This window comes from Prenolepis imparis, unplaced genomic scaffold (genome assembly GCF_030444845.1).
Source record: "Prenolepis imparis isolate NDT839.2.m4 unplaced genomic scaffold, iyPreImpa1.0 SCAF_2, whole genome shotgun sequence".
Classification (NCBI taxonomy): domain Eukaryota; kingdom Metazoa; phylum Arthropoda; class Insecta; order Hymenoptera; family Formicidae; genus Prenolepis; species Prenolepis imparis.
The window spans coordinates 19,098,889-19,118,456 of NW_028141160.1; the positions used below are offsets into that span (position 1 = coordinate 19,098,889).

A 19,568-nucleotide genomic window follows, 5' to 3' on the forward strand; every position below is an offset into this window, starting at 1 on the left:
CGATGTGATTGCAAAACCTTTCCAATTATGCGGAGACCGAGAACGTCCTACATACGCGAGCGTGGCGCATGTTAAGGTATATAATATCGGAACATTCGCAGGGTTAAATCATCGCGGCGAGAATGCAATGTGCATCGGTAGGTATAGACGTGGATTTTTCACCCAACGATATCCCCGGGTGTAATAATACGAACGGATGTAATAATACCGTTATCAGAGGCTTAACGTCACGTCGATATTGTGCAAGCCTTCGAGAGTTATGTATGATTCGCGTAAGCAAGCGAGCAAACACGCATGCACGCTTAAAATTATTGTATTTAAGCCCCTCTTTCCCTTTTAGATTGCAATGGAATCTCAAACAGTCTCTCTTCGTGTCTTCCTCCGATCTCTCCATTTTTTTCTAAGCTTCTAGAGCGAAAGAATATCGATTTATGTTCAGTATTAACACGAAAACCGCGTTTTTGGTGAGTTCCCTCTTCACATTATTTTCTCCAACTTTCGCGATTGTTAATACCTGACTTTTCCAACTATTTTCGTCATCTTTTAACGAGTGGAATTTATAAAAGACTTACCAAAGACGTGATTTTTGTTAATCGATCTACTGAGGATGATTGAGAAGAAGGATCGAAACATTCAAATTAAATAAAGAAAATTTCACAAGCTTGTTAATTTCTGCGTTTAATTTTTACACCTGACTCTTATTAACCCGTTTATCTAAATTTGTATTTATATATTAGAACCTTTTCGTTTTATTACAAAAAAATTCATAAAACACGAGATGTTTACGTTGATATGAGAACACACACGTACGCGTCAATATCGTTGAACGAGGGAAGTTTCATCGCGAGCGAGAAAATTACTTCGCTGTAATCCGACGATCTAATCTAAACAGTCGCTAGAAAGCGAACTCGCAAAGGGGCAATGCACGTAGTTAGAACCGCGGGCCTAAATTCGAGCAGCGTTAGTAGTGAAAGCACGCGTTTACGTTTATTGCGTAAAAGGTTGTCCCATGAGGAAGTGCGACGCGCACTTCGGAAGCGAAGCTCTTTGCTTGCACAGGTAATGAGAGAGCGTCACGTTTCCTGATCTCGTCTCGTTCGATGAAAGATTATTTGTACAAACACAGTACAAAAACAGCTCGGCTTTAAAATATCTCAAAATGTGACGCTTGTTTGTATATATATTTATTCTTTGTAAAGTCCGCGCGTAGCTATAAGGAAAAAGGCATCGATGACGTGCGATCGGAAGGGAAATCAATGCGCAATAGCAGAAATGGAGAACGCATGACGAAAGGCAGAATGTTTACGTAGGAAGCGACGTCGAACGTCATTTATTACGTCCGAAGATGGGAAAGCCTGAGGGAGAGGGGAACACACGGGAAAATATCTTTCGGATGTCGTCCATTAAAGGCGCGACGCGTCCGTAGGATCTCCCGGTAAGAGACGGCCACCAGTCAAGAGATAGATACGGCACGAAAGGACCGCCCGACAGGCGTCAAAGTAAGCATCATTAGTGGCCATTGTCCACCCGGCGATATCCCGCGGAGAACGCCACGGGAATGAGATGGAAGCCGCGTCAGTATTTCTCGGCTCGTCCTCTCGGTGGTCCTTTTACCCGCATGACGCCATCGTATACGACTTGGAGAAATTAATTATAGTCGATAAAACAAATTGTGCAACTCTGTGGCAAAAGTATTTTCAAAATCCGCATATTTAAAACGCGAAGCATTCGTATAAAAATATTCAACCGTATCTTTACTGCACATGGAAAAAAATATTAGTTACCATATCTAAATTTTTTTTTATTATTACAGCTAAAATTTGATAACTAATTTCAGATATAATATATAGGGATGCCTAAAATTTAACTATGGTAATTGATTTTTTTTCTATGCGAGGCTTTATCAAAGGTTGTCATCGAGACACAAAGGCCAGAGAGTGATAATCAACGATTTCGCAATTATTATTGCAGGTGAGAACCACTGGTTGCCTCGAAATGTAGGTTGGCAAATGCGAACGCGACTGAGAGCGAGTGATCGCGGGCGTTTTCTATCGAGGCGAATCGTTATCTACGTTCTAATTGCAGGCTGTTACGGAGGCAAACCTATCTGACGTGTCTCTCTCCCTCGCTGAACAAAGAGAATGAGGAGGAAGGACACACGTGCCGTGACGTAGGCCGGTTTGACACGATCGCGTTTTAACCGAACACGTATAGGATCGGGTTAACGATCGCGCCTCGCGATTTCGATTGCAATTAGCGATCTAATCTCTGACAGACGTCGCCACCGCGCAAATCCTTCCGTTCCGCTCGGCGAGCTTCTCCGCTCGAAGGGAGGCATTGATCTTCGTTATCCGCAACTCGCGTGCATTCTCAACACACTCTTACACACAAAAGCAATTTAATATTAAGAGGAATGTAATTACGGCAGAATTTTTTTTTTTTTTAAGAGAGTAGTTGAAACGGGAAACACGATATCTGGATGTTGTCGTGTTCCATCGGAGAGAAGATATTGCGTAGATCGTATCGATTTCATCGAAAGATCGTACTCGTTAAAAAGTGTCTATACCAGTTTCCCAGAGTAGTTATACGCGTTTTATCGGGAAAACACGTTCGGGTACCGTTATATCCGGCCGGGTCGCTATCGTTAATTCCTCGCACGTCGCAGAGGCGTAATCGCAGATTACGCGACGCGAAAACAGAGTCGCTAAACTGCCGTGCGTGACGACCGGCCTTGGATCCTCTCACAGCAAAGCAAGTGGAGGCGGGAAGGGAGGAAAGTACCGGTGTGAGGGGGTGGGCGAGAGATTCGCTTCCGCGAAAGCCATCGTCATCGACGAAATGATGATAAGCCGTGGCTAACATCAAAATATCATCGCGGAGCGACATAGGATAAGAAGCCGTTCCGAGAAGAGAAGAAGAGAAGAGGCGCTCTTACTTATAATGGCGCAACTGTAAATCGCGATGTTGACAACAAACGACGACGGTATTATTATCGCAATAGTGTCGCGTTGCTAATGCCCTATCGCACTTGGAGATTAGCGCGCCGAGTGGAATAGTATAAACATAAACCACCGATTATTATGATCTCTCGTTCGCCGAGGAGATGAACTTCTCTGAACCCCCTCGAATTCCCCGCATGAACGAAGGCGGAATCTTCTTCTCTCCGCGACTCTCATTCGTCCAAGCAATCAAATCGAGAAACGGCGAAGGAAATTGTCGTCGTGAAAACATATCTCGATAATATAATTTCGCCGACAGAGAGAAAGAGAGAGATAAGTCCTGTCGTTCACTTCTGCCGATATACGTTCATCATCGCCACGTGTGTTATTATATATATTTATTCTCGAGATCACATTTTATGGTTCATTAGGTTTTACAGGAGTCGCAATTTAATGCGTTTCTGTGTTTGTGCAGAAATTCGAATTTATTTGCACGCGATTTATTTGCACAATTATCTGCCATTCGATCTAATTTTACGTCTGCTATATTATTTGAGAGCTGTAAAATCTATCTTACGAGGTTTGATTTACGTATTCTTTTTTTAACGATTCGACAGGTGTGTCTCTTTAAAATATAGCTTAAATTATCGCATCTTTTTTTCCATAGGATGGACACATCTGCTATCGCACGCGCGTTTAATCTAAGAGAGGTCGAGCTTGTTGCATAAATTTCGAAGTCACGATTTCGATCCTACCACCTGTCTGTTGCAGCTGCCGTCTATCTGTCTGTCTATCGTGGATTTTGTTGCTCGCAATATCACCCTCGCAGACGCGCAGGTGTCGGCCGAAACTTTAAATGGTGTTATTACTAAAATGCGCGTTTATAGTAAATATTGCTCTTAAAATGATAAGAGCAGCGCTTCCGAAAAAAGACTTATCACGTGACATTAATGAGAAAAATATTGTCCAAGTTTTATTTATGGTTCTATATTTCATTAACGGATGATTAATTCGTATCAACCAAAGTGTCGCAATCGATCAATTTGCACCGCAATAATATATGATTTAACATGGAAATTGAAAAACGATTTGTCTCTTTCTTACGAGCTTATCGGTCTCTCGCGAAAACGTCGTCATTGCGTTGCCTTCGCCGACTTTGAGCCGAATGGAACATAATGACGAGATGCGATGCGGTAATAAAGTCCTTTGTCGCCGCCATGCATAGAAAACTGATCGTCGACTTGAAGAGACTTATGAATTTCGCAAATAATTGCTGGCAAAAAATTCAACTATGTTGAAATTGTTTCAAGATTACGCGAAAAGGCTAAATGACAGAAAGAGAGTTCTAATTGCTAATATCGCACAATAAATTCAACGTAATGTAGTTGGGTTTTGATGGGCCGAAAGATTCTTAAAAAAATAATTGTACGACTTCAATTAGCCATTTATATGCACCCTTTCCCCTTCAAATATCCTGCAGATGCAATTTAACGGCAGACTGCAACCGAACCGAGGGCCTCGATAATATCGACCATTCGTGTCATTAATAGGGTCAACGCTTTAAGCCGCACGACCGAGATTAAGATTGCATCTCGTTGCGGCGGCCAATAACCCGGTTAAACATCACGAGATTACATTCGCGTGCGAATAATAACGCCTGGCTGGTGTTAAGTGCCAATCTATTAGTTGGCGAATTACTTTATTGCCGTCAGAGTGTTGAGCGTAATTCGATGTTAATATATCCGCGCGGATATTTTGCCCTTTACGTAACCAACGAACAATATGGCAAATGAAAAAAAAAATCAGCTCGAATTATTATTGCGTGCTTTCAAAATGTCTTGACTTACGGAAGACTTATAATCACAGTCAATTCGAAACTGTTTATTAGCATGCATCGTGCATGAATCTCAGACAGACGATCTCTAGGAGAGGCTCTTTCTCATTAAGCCTGCCTCGCGAGTGAAAAGTCGTGATCTATTACAGGCGTGGGCACGACTCGAAAGGTTAACCCGATTTCTTTCCGCGGCATCTCTCTCCCGAGGGAGGCAAACTCGTCGCGGATACCCCCCTTCCCCTCTTCTCTCTCTCTCTCTCGCCGTCATTAACCTCCGCCTGGTTCTCCATACGCGACTATACTCTCGGACGGAGAAATCCGAGGAAAGTCACGGTCATGACAGGCTGAAGAATGCGCGCGAGGAATCGCGAGAGTACGTGCGGACGCACGGACGGACGGGTCGAGAGGTTTCCATCTCGATCACGCCTGCCAAGGTCAGGACTAAATACAGGCGTCATTAACCTTGATCAAGTATTCGCTTTTGTACCATCCGCGGAGAAAAAAAATACCATTCATGAAGGATCTTCTTTGGAGTCGCTTGTTTTTTTTCCGAGAATCGCCGAAAATTTCGATGCGACGCGATCGTCTCCATTTGTCATCTCTGATGAAGCGCAATATTGTTGTTATTAGGCCGCGGCGTATTATGTACGTGTCGTCGAGAGAGCGAGTTGGTTAATGGGAAAAACTACATTACTTTCCGCTACAGCGAACATTTCATTCCGAGGAATGCGTTTCAATCAACCAGGCCGTATACCGCAGATCTTATCGAGGACGTGTGCTTCCCGAGAGCGCGGTGTTTTCTTATGTCACGAGTGTGTCGAGCGCTCTGCTTCGAACGCGAGATATTCCCGCGGGGTTCTGCCCGATGCGGGAATTAATGCACTCGTGTGTGTATGAATATGTGTGTGTGGGGCTCGCCTGTTCTATCTGCTTGCGATATTACTTTGCATTTCCGCGGAGAAATCGGAGGTAGCGGCCGTACATGCGCCATTTCTTGTTTAAAATAACGAAGTATCTCACCTCGCGCACAATTTAAAGTATATTTTGTTAATTTTATGTGCGCAAAAAAAAACATTTAAATTTAAATGGGCTAGAAAGAGCTGGATGCTAGTGCGTCGGTTTCAAGGAAAAATTAATGTTCATTGAAATTGATTAATTATACACAGGACACAAATTTTTCTTGGTACGATACCAAATAATTCAATAAGTCGCAATACAAAATTTTATTTTAATAAGTCCCTCTGAGACAGAGAGGTTTATCAAAAATATTATTTCGAATTGAGATTTATTTAATTATTTGGTATCGTGTCAGAAAAAATATGTTGTACCTTGTGATGCCCTACGTCCGGCTCTTTCTATCCCGTTGAAATTTAAATATATGCATCTCACATTGAGAGCCTTACTAAAGCCTTATTGTTTGTTGTTAAAAAAGAAAAACAATACCGTTCAGTTTTGCAAATCATTTCGCGATGATATAGTAATGACGCAGGTAATACCAAGTTACTTGCCGTATAATTAACAGACTCGATATAGATAATGCGGGAAAGCTAGCTCTCATCGAGATAAACCCCATCTCTTCCTCGTCGCGCATCTCGTCTTCCCATTCCGATCCGATCCGATCCGATCAAAGCGCGACTGCTCATTAATCGTTGGAGGAGGGTGGTTATTACGATTCCTAGCATTCCGCGGACCCTCGCGAACACATATTCCACGAGGAATGCGTTATCGAGGAGCTCGCTCGATTTCGCGACTCCCAGGCGGGCGCGTATCACCGGAGCGAAATTAACGACGGGAAGCCATCAGGTATACGCGGACTACCGTGCTATCTCTCTTCAAGAACCAGAAGGAGAGGAGAGAGGAAGGAGCGAATCGAAAAAATTCACCGCCGCGGATCAAAGATCGCGCGACGCGCGAGAGACGCGGCGCGGAACGAGCGGTGCTCAATAGTCTGTAAAGTCTTTAATTTAGCAGATACCCCTCTCTCTTCGATTCGTGCCGATCGCGGACCAACCGGCGGTCGCTTAAAGACCAGCATGTAGCTCTCTAATGGCACTCGTGATCCTTCACGACCGCTTTTCACGAGCGCGTAGCTACGAAACGCCCCCTCATCTCCTGCATTTGCCTCTTCGCGCATGAGGAACCGAGAAGCGTTTGAAGTCCGGAGGCTTTAAAAAGGGGAGAGACCCAGCCCCTCTCTCTTTCTCTTTTAAGAATGACCCCCGGCTAAAAGCAAAACATCATCTCGCGCGACTACCGCGCGGCTTCTTCTCTTCGTCTATCATTACCGCCGCCGGCTCACTTGCCGATCGGCGTTCGCCATGGCATTTTGCATTTTCTAACGGCACTTCACCCCGACCCGACTCGAAATATCAGTTTAGATTTCATTAAAATTCGTAATATGCGCTCTCTCGCAGAGAATCGCAATTACACAATTTTTTGAGTAAGCAACCTATAGCGCGCGCGAGCGAGCCAGAGATCTGCAAAGATCATCAGAGTCGCGAGATCTCGCCTAACATCCTAGAGAAGTCAGCAGCGCACGAATCGCATTAGATCCGGATTGCGACGGGCAGCAGATTTGCTCCGGGACAAAACTGGATTGGAGAAGGGAGGAGGAAGGGATCAAGAAACAGGACGCTAATTCCCCGGATCGCTCGCAAGTTTCTACAGAGAGTTTCTATCTCGCGTATAGCAAGAGTCGCAACATCATTCCGCGGGCCACTATATTTACCGCACACCTACCCAGATTTTTCACGACATCCCCGCGCGGCTTCCGTAAGAAGCGAAGATGGATCTCCCGGCTAACTGGCCCTTTTTGCGACATTAACATCATCAAGCGTAGCTGCGCGGAGGCAAGAAGCGGCCTCTTCGAGGAGGTCCGATCCGCTCGCGCGCGCAAAAGCGACGCGCGCTTACGATCCTCGAGAATCGCTGCTCTTTCCCGAGAACGGAAGGGAAGTCGAGAGAAGAGAGGAGTCTCTTCGCGGAGGGCCCAATTTTACGCACCAGGAATCAGAAGTCGACCGGACCGCTGGAGAGGCCAAGGATCTAGCGATGGCACTGTACCGAACACTGCTCTGTTGTTCTCTCTTTTCTCTTTCCCTCTCCTCCCGTTCTCTTCCTTCCGCGAAAACCATCGCGTCAGCGACTGCTCCGCGAACCACGAAGAGGAACTCGACCTCGGAGGAAGCCCCCGATCCGTTCCGTCGTCGTGCTTCCACGATCAAAGAGATTCACGGCTCTGGCTCTTCCTGTCTCGCGATTATCTTTGAGACGCGAGAATCGCGCGACAAATTGATCGCGTCACATGATCCTACCGATCGTATTATTCGAATTTATTAACGCGCGGAACGAAGAGAGTTTCGAGCGGATACGAATATCGAAACTCTCGCCCGACTTTCCGATCCCATCGATTCTGTTTTTTTTTTTTTTTTTCTCTTTATTTCCTGTTTTTATTTTCTTCGCGGCGCCGACCTAAATCGCTCCAGATCGATCTTCCTGTCCTGGGTGAGGGAATCGGGACCGGACCCTTAATCGCTTACTTTCGTTCTGTCGTTCTGTGTCCGGCTACGCGAGTACCTTAATATTTAGTGACACAACAATACTTTCACGATATTTGCTTCTCTTAAAGAAGCGAGTACGATGGTTATTATTCGCGAGTACCGTTCCTCGCCAATATTTTTCGTGTCAGCACAGATCTTAGGCCCCTGTCGCGACGTTAATTTAATCGTTCTTAAAGAATAATTGAATATTTAAAATTGACGCTTGAGATTGATATATTTGTGGGAGAAAAATCTCTCATCTCGATTAGAATATTCTCGTCCGAGAGAGTACAATCAATCGACATATGATTCGACTACTCCAAAAAGTACACAGGACCCTTTCTGTTCGCGTAAACGGAAGCGTTTCGACAACGACTTAACGCGGTAGTCCCGTGTGGATGCTGTAGAAAGTACATACTTTCTCCGTGGCGTCTTCTCTCGCGGGTGCTTTGTATAGGTGCGTATGACTCGAGAGACGCGAATATTAAAGCGCTTCTCGGGAGAGATTATGTCGCTATGCTTACACACACATATACACATATGAATATACACGCATACAAATGTGCCACAGGTGCAACAGCAGCTATATATATGTACACGACAAGCGCTCTCGCTATCTCGCACAGGATCTCCTCCTCTCTCGCCTTTCTTTCGCGATCCTAACATCGCGGGGACAAAAATCAGCTCGGACAGTTTCCTGGGAACGTTAGCCGATTAAATTGTAATTTTATTTCTATTCAAGTATAATTAAGGTGCAAGAAAGTATATGTATAAATAAATATACATATATATATATATCATCGTAGAAACTCGGACGTGTCTTCGGGCGTTAAGAATTATAGAGCGCAGCAACACATGCCCGACACAATTCGAGATTTTATCTGATGGCTCGAAAGCACGCACATCGTGTTATTGCTTTACTGCTATTCGATTAAATTCAAACTAAAGTCAAACTAAAAATTCGATTCGCCACGACATTCGGGATTCGACGTGATATATTCATTAAATAATTAAGTATCGCATTTCTCTCACCATTGTACATTATTACAATGCTATTTGTCCGATCCGGAGATTTGTCGGGTCCTAATTAATGCTACGCGTTTCTCGCTCTCGCCCGTACATATATATGGTTTCGACCGGGAAGGAAAGTCCCGTTCCCACGAGCGCGGATTTACGGAGCGTGGCGCGTCGCTCAAATCTCCACGAGCGGGCCCATTAAAACTGCGTGCAACCACGTACGCGGCGTCAGGCAAGCGGAGGCCCGTGAGCGCGGTGTGTTGCCCCGCGCACCAGGAAATCGACGTCGAGGCCGGCGTCATCGTCCGCGTCGTTCTTTACGGCGCATCCATTAGACCTACTCCTAACTACCTAAACACGTCGGACGGTCTGACGACCCCGCTCATACGTAACGACCAGGACCAACTCTTCCTTTCCCCTCCTCCTTCAGGATTCGCTTCCTCTCCTTCTAAGCAACGCTTTCGCTTCGTCTTCTCTCTCTCTCTCTTTCTCGCGCGCGCTTCTGTCCTCTACATCCTCGCGCTGCTGCTCCTGACTTCTTCGAGGGTCATCGACATTTGCGCACCGGGCGACATTGTACGCGACCGCTGTGTTTTCTCGGTTCGTCGCAGTTAAGGAGCGCGCTTTGCGGTGCGCGCGAGATTGCGCGGAATAATGGCGCGCAGCTTCTAATCGCAGAGAAACGAGCGTGTAAAATAAATTGTATAAATAGATAAGTTACGTCATGCGCGCGCCCCGAGATTATTGCCGGCTTATATACGCGAACTCACGATTTAACGAGGCTGCCATCGCGGGATGTCACGATTCTTAACGCCTAGCATTCATTAATATTTCCGTACCGCGGAAATATTGCGCTCGATACGAAGCCCTCGCGCCTAATAACGCCGTAGCGAGCCGCGGGACACATTGTTACACGGATCCTCGTTATCGAACGCGCGTCTCTCGCTGAGAAAACAGCCCCGCCTCTCTCTCTTTCTCTCTCTCTCTCTCGCTCTATTCCTTCTACGCGAGACTCGCAATTTCCGCGTCAGCCTCCTTCAGCGAGCAGCTCTCAGCCTGGAGCAGCGAGTAGTCGATGGAGAAGAGTTTACCTCATTACATAGTCCGTAACGCGGAAACCGGAGCGACTTACTCCCTGGCCGCCATTAATTACGCCCGACTGCGGCGGTAATTAAAGAAATTAGCGGATACCTAGGAGCACGGAGAGGAGCGACGTCGCCATCTCATCTGGCTCTTCTCTTCCCTTCCTCCTCTTTTCCTGCTCCTTGCTATCTATCTCGCGAATGCAAATTCATTGTGCAACGAGTGCAACGACGCGCTAGCGTCGCTAGCAACGGTGAAATTCGTTCCAGTTGCGTTCAGCCTGCTCGTTAGACGATTGCACAACGTTGCGCAATCGTTCTCCTCATCGTCTCTCCTCATTTTCTTTTTTTTTTCTTTTTTTTTCTTACTTTTTCTCAATCCTAAGCGTACCCTGGCGCCCGAGCTCTCGTTCTTCTTATTCGATTAATTTAATCTATAAATAGTTAACGACCGCTCGCGTTTACGACTTCTCTTGGAGCGTGATTTTCGCATTTTTCAAAAGTTGGAAATAAAATATAAAACCTTATATTTGCACCTTTGCACGCTACGGTTGGTAGCAATTATTATGGTTTATTATATTATAATTTATCGCTACAGTCTGAAGAGAGAGAGAGAGAGACAAAGGAGTCGATACAAGGCACATGGCATTTTGCCGCATCCTCGTTTCTTGGCGTTCGATGATTCGTTCTGGATTCTTTACGGCGAGCATTACCCTAATTGGCATCGTTCAAGCGGCGATTAGCCGTAATTCTCACGATTGCTGGCGCGCGAAGTAAGAACTGTCGTTCGACCGGTAATAAACAATAATTGGTCGGTTAGGTTTACGAGCGCGAGAGGAAGGTCGTCCGGCATTCACGCGAAGCCGGATATCTCGGAATGTCGCGAGAAACTTCGATCAATGCGCAAGAAGAGCGACGAGAAAAGAGCGACAGAGATTACGTCCGCTATTTAATTTATATAAAATTCGTCATCTGTCTCGTATTCAACTCTGGACTACTAAGACGTAGCAACAAACCTTTCTAAGAATATTATTTTAGAAGATTAATTCTAATTAGTAATTCAAGGTTAAATAGGTGTCCTGTATACTTCACTTTTATCCGATCCGTTATTTAAATGTGCGCTTGACGGAAAATGTCATATGCTGTTACACGAGAGATTAAAATTTACATATAAATGTGACACACCTGTTGCTTTTTATTATACATATATAGTTCTTGACGAAGCGTTGAATGTATCATTTTACTGCAAAACTTGTGTGAAAAGAATTCGAAAAATTCATTCGAAAGATAATGTATCTCTAATTCTAATACTAGTATAGATAGTCGCGTGTGTAGAAAGTAAAATATACTCTCGAGGCTCTGGCTGTTCTACAAGACTGGTTTTGATGGGAGATTAATCGCATATCGTTGGAGCAATGGCGGAGCAATAAGCTCGGCGTAATTATCCAAGTATACGGATCGATGTTGAAAATACTAAACGCGTATAATGAATACCGGGCTAATAATAATTATATAACGACCTTTTATTTTACAGATTCGTTCCATCGTATACGGAGAGCGGCGTATACGATTATACCGCAAAAGGCGTGCTAAATTTATATACATTTTTTTTTAAATAAATAAACTTGAAACGCGCGCGCGACGCGAATGGAAGAATACCAACCCAAGCCATAGAGACCCGACGCGAATAAGTCGCGGCTCTCAATCTCCGCCGAGGTACAATCTCCGTGGGGAGGGCGAGACGCATACCCGGGCATCCCGAGTGTCATCTCGATGACGAGTGACGTCGTGACCTCTTGGTGGCTGATGCACACGTGCATCCCGCGCGGGAACACGACACGCCAAGCCTTTCTAATCGAGGAGAGCCTTATATATTATATATACATATACGCACGTATTGGACGCGCGAATTTACGAGCCGACCGTCCATTCGCAGATCTCGCGGATTCCCCTGAAATCATATTTCGTTCTCGCGAGTAATACTCGCGAGATCCATTTCCGAGATACGAGGCAGCCCGGCGGGCTGTTCTGGAAGGCGCGAATCATTTACGAGCGAGGGCGAAAAATTGCGAAGCTGCAGCAGCAACAGCAGCAGCAGCCGAGAACCGCGATAAATCTCGCGCGCGCGCGAAAATAACATCGCTCCGAGTTTTCGCGATACATATCTCTCCTCGTCCAATCTCGTGAATTCTCCTTTAATTCGAAAATTTATTCGGATCCACTCGGAATGTCGCGCATTTATCCGCATTTACACCTTAAACTATCCGCTGACAACCACCATTCTTCCATTTCCAAGACAACCTTATAGAAACGCGAGATAGCATTGAACATTCAAGGATCAGCCTCCTCCTCCTCGTCGCCGTTTTCTTCGTCGTTACGATCGCGAGTGTATATAGTTCCCTCGGAATCGGAATGGGAAGGCCTCGTCGAGGATGACGACTGGCGACTAGTTAAACGCGTTGCCGCAAATCAAGCGGACGCTCACAAAGCCCCCGTGGGTCGATCATCGCTCGTTAGCGCCATTGTGTCGCAAGACTGTGACGTGTGTGCCGCGTTACGCAATGCAATGCACGCACTTGATACGCGGCTCTTTTGCTAGGCTTGCGGCTGACCAGGATCTCCTCTACCTCTAGTACAAAAGTGCGTAGAGGGTATCGGTGTACATAGAACCGAGTAGCGGTTTTGTTTCGTCTCTATATGCATATACTCGTATATATGTACACGCGAGAGCGACGTGCGCGCGTGTCATTTATCCGATTGATGATGACTCGCGACTCGCGCTCAAGAATACATAATTGCAGACATAATTGAACGTCACGGCGAAATCGCAATCAATTATGGAAATTAAAAGACTGCAGCGAGGATATATATAGACGTATTGAAAACTTCTCTCTCGGAGAATTTTTTCTCGCGTCGGAAAATTAAATAAAACTGTCAAACGCTAATGACTCTCTTGTATTCGATGCTAATCGATGGCTCGAGAGACTCGTGAATCGTCTATTAGCTATGCAAAACCTATTTAGATGTTTCGAAAGTTTTTTTTCTCGTGAAATAATATATCTTCTATAATGAAAAACGGAAAGTTTTTACGTGTCTCATCATTTTGTTTAATAACCACCGCAAATATAAATTAATATGATAGAATTGACGATGATTCTATCAACATTGCAACATCATAAACATCATCAGTAACAGCCCAATAATTGGGATATCACTCGTATTTTCTTATTAAAAATCATCAATTGCACGCAACAGCGCTAAAGAATTATCGATGTTGGTTAAGCTTATATAGTTATCTCTGTCTCTTCCGCTGTAATTACAGCTGACGCGAGCATAACTCGTGGTTAAAGATACATGTTTCTAACATGTAAAGAGCCGGTTTGGCACATAGTCACGCGATCGTGACATCAATGAAACGGATCGATTACTTTTATTACTTTTATTATGAAATAACTAAAGAGAGTCTGGCTCGCGCTGAGTTGATGAGATGAAGTCACACGATCGTTACATTGTACATACGATCTCGACGAAAGATCCACTTAACCCTTTTCGTCACGGCACGGACGGCAATTTTTTAAAGCTGCGTTATTATCGATGCAATATATATTATATAGTTTTATATAATTCCGCAAGCAAATAGAATTACAGAAGAGCATTATAATTAAACTGTAAATAATTATCCCTATAATATATATGTGTACGCGTGCATCATTTTTTTTTTCTGAAACCATATAATTTTCTTTTTATCTTAAAAGAGTTTAATAATGTATTTTATCTCTTTTTATACGGAGAGAAACGTATATAAGTAAATGTTTCTTCCCGAGTTCGCGCGAAAAGCGTCGTTAATCGAAATGGGAAGAATTTCAAAGTATTGTATATATACGATCGCGCGCGATTGATCTGCGATCGTCTTTTATTCCCTCGCGAAACGATCGCGGAATCGCTGGAATCGCAGTTAAATAAATAAAGCCGCTCTCGCGCAAAGTACCAAGGGAAGGAGAGAGGGTGGTGAAGGAAGAAGGTTGATATCCCGGCAGGAGGAACGTCGAACGGCAAGTATGGAATGGTAATTTTATAGGCAGGCTCGTTTTCCGCGCGCGCGCTCCGCTTGACCTCTGGCCTCAACTCCCTTCCTCCGCAGCTTCCGATTCTTCACGGATGTCACGCTCGAACAAAGGAACGGCAAGAGTACGAGCTCTCTTAAGCAGGCATTTGGATGCCGCGCACCGCTTCAGGGTCGCGCGCGGAGGTGGAATCTGCATAACGTAACTTTCGCGACGAGAGTGCGTGCTTTCGCGAAAGTCCTTGGAACTCGCGATACCGGGAGCGTTGTCTCTTTGTTATCAAGTTCCGCGCGCGCAGAAGGAGACGACTTTTCTCGTAAACACCAAGACTTCTTCTCGCCAAGGTTGGCGCCAGTGACATCTCCAATCTGCTTAAGTACGATTCACGGGGCTTTATATTTCAATTCTCGACTTTGAGAAATTCTTCGAGATGAAAGCCGGAAAAAATCGTACCACGCTCCGAGAAGTCTTGGAAAAAATATTCATAAGAATCTTGAAAAAAAGTTCCGTACTTTTGCGAGAAAAGCGATGAAAAAATGCGATCGAGATGCGCGAGAATGTGTGTTATTCGCGTCGAATAAAGTACGGATGATCGGCGACGCACCGAATCAAGATCGAACCTTCGTTAGCGTTCGTTAATCACACTCGAGCGGCCGCGTCATCTCGCTTTTGACGCGGGGTGGAAATATCACGTGTGCGATGTCGTAACACTCGCCCCGATGTCGAGATAAGTTCCGCCATGCCGACCGCAGTCTGCCGTGTGAAGCAGCTCGAGCTCGCCCGCGGAATGTGGTTGATCGGGTAAAAATGATAAAAGTTCCCCCGTTAGGAGGAGACTAGTTGCTGCAGAGTGCGCGCGTGCGAACGAGTTAAGATTCATCCGCATCGTGTTAGCACGTACGTTAACACAACTCGTGCGGAATTAACAAAGAACATTTTAGAAACATTTCATTAGTGAAGCATTTCGATAATTAATCGTTCCAGCTAATTGAAACATGTAAAATTAACAATATATTTTTAGTTGTTTCTTGATGGAACAGATTTTCTTATATATATATATATATATATATATGCATAATGAATTTAGATAATCTTACTTTATCCTAATTGAAATTCATGAAAAAGTTGAACGAAAGAGATTAGAAGTCTTGGATAATAGTTCCTTCATGTTACAGTTCTTTGTTCCTTCTACATTATCTTGATATTGGTAGTACTGTATGATTATGACGATTACGTAATAGTCTACTCCATAACATTTCCCATGAAATGCTCGGAGTAATTTTCCGCTCTTCCACCGGTGCAACCATAAGATCGTAAGAGTAGCATCGATGCGATAAGCTTCCGTCCGAGAAACTAACATCCACTCCTTGTGACTTCGGTCCTATTTGGCTTGCAAATAATGCACCTAGTCTAACTACCATCTAGAGGAGAGCTCGTTGTTTGTATAGCGGCAAAATGTGAAACGATGGAAAGACGTTAAAGTGTTTACATAATCGCTGAATAACGCATCGGCTTTATCGTAAAATGGCCATCTACGCGTCTAAAACGAATTATATTAATTATCTCGAACATTTACAGAACCAATAGAAGAGTCGAGTGAATCTTGAACCGACATTAAGTACATCCATCGAAGTGTGCAAAGTCGTAAATAATCGACATTATTAAACTGGCTAATTAAACTTGTCTTCTTCGCTTAGGATAAAAAAAACTGCGCAGAGTTTCTTGCGCATATTATATTCTAAACCGAATAATATACGGATACTCGGGATACACACAAAGGGCTAATTCGATCGTAACGCCGATCCGCGCTCGCGCCCGAGAGAGAGTCGTTCACCCGGTGCATGACCGAGCATAGAATCTTAGACGAGAAAAGGAGGAAAATGAAGCCGAGGGAAACGAGAACGGGCCTGTTTTGCAAGCGAGCAAGCGCGGGGCGTTTACGGAGAAGGTTAAATATCATACGTAGCGCTCGGAGCGAAGGAGGCCGGCCGCACTCCAACGATATAAAGGCCGCGCGACTCGCCTCGGCTTCGCTGGTGATTCGCGTGAAAGTTTAGTTATGCTCGGCCACCCGATAAAAATCCCCCCGTGTGTGTGAGAACCGCGCAGAGTGAACGCGTGGCGGTAGCCCGCGAGTAGCTTCGCGCTAGTTTGCTCGACGCGAGGATATTTGAATTTCTTTGTAAAGGAAGATATGTTGTACGTACACGGTATGTCGCAATCTCTCTTTGCAATCTTTTGTCGAGCTGTAAAAAATTGTAACGCGCTTCATCTTCCGTTCTTTTCATCGGTATTATTTCTTTAGTATAATTTATTAATTTTTTTATATATTTATTTTATATATACTAAAAAATAATAAAGTATACTAAAAAAAAATAATAAATACAATAAGAATGATACTTGAGACAACTCCGACTTTTGCATATGTAAGTATATGTAAGAGTTTCGATTGTGTCCCAAGTTTCATTCTTATTGCAATCCATAGCTGAGCGCTAAATGAAAAAGTATCGCGGAGTAAGTTTACATTCGCATCCGTAATGACTCGTGTCTTATCGTCGCGTGCCGATGCGCATTATTTCGTTACGTCCTCTTCCCAAGAATCGCCGATAAGCACCCCGTGAAACCCCCCGTTTCCCACGTTTCCAATCTGGTCTATCGCACGCACTCTCGATTTCGCGGAATCGAATCCTCGGAAAATCGCAGAGGATATATCCAGCCGTTCGTTCAGAGATAATCAGTTTCCATTAATGAGAGTCTTATTATAAATTGCGTTTCATGTACAATTCAATGTGAAAGAAAGGCTATCGCGTATATGTCATATGTTTATTCTTTCTCTCTTTCTCCTCTCTCTCAATTAGTGATGATAAATTATAATTTTTTTAAAATTCTTTTCTGTAATTGTGCAGCATTATAATTAATCATTTGTTGAAATAAATCTTTCATAAAAAGCAATACTTTTTTTCTTTCTTACTTTTAGTTTTAAAACATTTTCTTAAAATAAAATGACTATTTACTATATTGTTATTTTACCTCTCGTTTATCGCGATGTGATTGTTTAAGAACGATTTCCAATTGACTTAATCGGCAGATTAATTCCATTGGCAAAATTGTTTATAGCAAATTTCCAGCTATATAATTCGTCGCGTTTATAATATAATTATTTTTCTATCTGTCAGACAACAAAAAAATAGTAATTGCATATCCATATTAACATAATAATATTAACAAAATGCAGATATTATTCTTGATACTTTTAATCGCCGATCAAGTTAATCGAAGTTTGATCGAAAAATAACCCTAAGGCGATTAATTTCTCGTGTCACGATCTTTTAATCGAATCATCAAAATCGTCAAAGACGTCGCGAGGTAATTAAAGAAATTTGCATTTGCAGGAATAGGCCGATTAATTATGCACGCGATGGTAGAAAGTCGAGAATCACGAAGAAGTCTAGACAAATGTGGACATCGAGAGTTCGTCCGCCGTGCGGAGCCGATATAATCGTTAATCTTCGACCAGTCAGGACTTCCTGCTGTCAATAGTTGAAATACAACCGCCCGACCTAATCGACTCTCCTCAAAATCCTTATTAACGAGCGTAGAGAAAACCCATCGACCACACCATCGTTTTTCCCATCGTAGACAATAAATAGGATTATACTATACAAAATGTCTACTTAGGCTGCGCATTTTTTACCCATTGTCCCTATCCCCACATTTGTTCTTACTTATCATTCGTATTGAGTAAACTTATTAACTTTACGAATTAAAGAAAGTAAGATAAAACTGAAAAAATATGTAAATAATATCACGAGTCAGAAACTCTTGTTAAGAATAATGTTTTACACATTTGTAAATTAAAATATATATAATATATTTAAAATATTATTCGTTAGATCTATTAAAAGAAGATTAAAGGGATATAGAACATGAAAAATAAATAACTGTAAATAATCGAATAATGATTGTAAAGAATGATCTAAAGTGAACTTTTTTTTTTCATAAAATCTGCAAAAAGATTTTATTTATTTTTCCTACTTTAATCAACCAATTGCTATTTTACCATTTTTTTTAAGTTTAATACTCTACTAAAAATATAAGAATACGTATAAAAGTCACAACACAGAAAAGTGATCTTTTATAAAACTACTGGTAGATATTACATTTTATTAGTCTTTGTCTCTGATAAAAATAAATCAAAATTCTTATTTCTTAAAGCTTGTAAAATCGCAGGAGAAATGGTTTGTTTACAGCGAGAAGGAGTTTCTTGAACCAATATCGTGCGGCTGCGACGTTAAAAAGACGATCGTTAAGTGGTTAAACGAATCGGCGATAACGGCGGAGAAATTCAAATTACAAAAGCGAGCAGATTGCGCTCGTGGTCGTTATTTTAATGTCGCCGGAGAATAATCGGGAGTACTCTCTCTCTCGATTTAGGCACGGAAACGCCAATAATCGGACGGTTTTTATCGCCCTCGAGATTAATGCCGCTCACGGACGAGCGAGCGGACATCGACTTCCAAATCCTGCGCGAAGACGAGAGCGAAGAAAAAAAGCACGTGGACCAGAAAGACGAAGAGAAGGGCAAGGAAGGAGGACGCGAGCGTCCTTCGGCGGCCGTCGCAGTTTGCTGACCCGGTTCGCAAAGAGTAAAAATTGATCGGTTCCGTAGAGGGGATATTCGATGGATACCGAAAAGCGTGTGTGTATCACGGGTGACAACTACCAAAAAACGAGCAAGTCCGCCCAATCCGGTTTTCTTCCGGAGCGCGAATGCTCGGTCCAACGTTTCATAATGAATAAAGTTTTACGTCGGTATACGCGTCTCGCACCGAAAATCAGCAACGTCATTCTGTTGAACTTGTGGTGGCAGAAGAAAGGAAATGCCATAACACGCGCGCGGATATTTATAGCGCGTTCCTTGTTTTACCACCGAATTTTATCGAAGCCTGTATCGCGATCAACCCACCGTGTCTCGCTGTTTCTCTCTCGATTAAGACTCAACTGTGAACACTAAAGGGCAATAAGCAGGAATTTTTAGAAATATCGTCTCGTCATCGGTGAATTATAATTAGCCGTAAAAAAGTGTTAAATGC

General features: G+C 43.5%; 1 protein-coding gene across 2 annotated transcripts in view; it reads right to left on the reverse strand.

Moving 5' to 3' along the window:
- LOC145932545 (uncharacterized) overlaps nucleotides 1–19,568 on the reverse strand; it is a 98,469-nt gene that overhangs the window by 24,573 nt on the left and 54,328 nt on the right. The window lies entirely within an intron of this gene.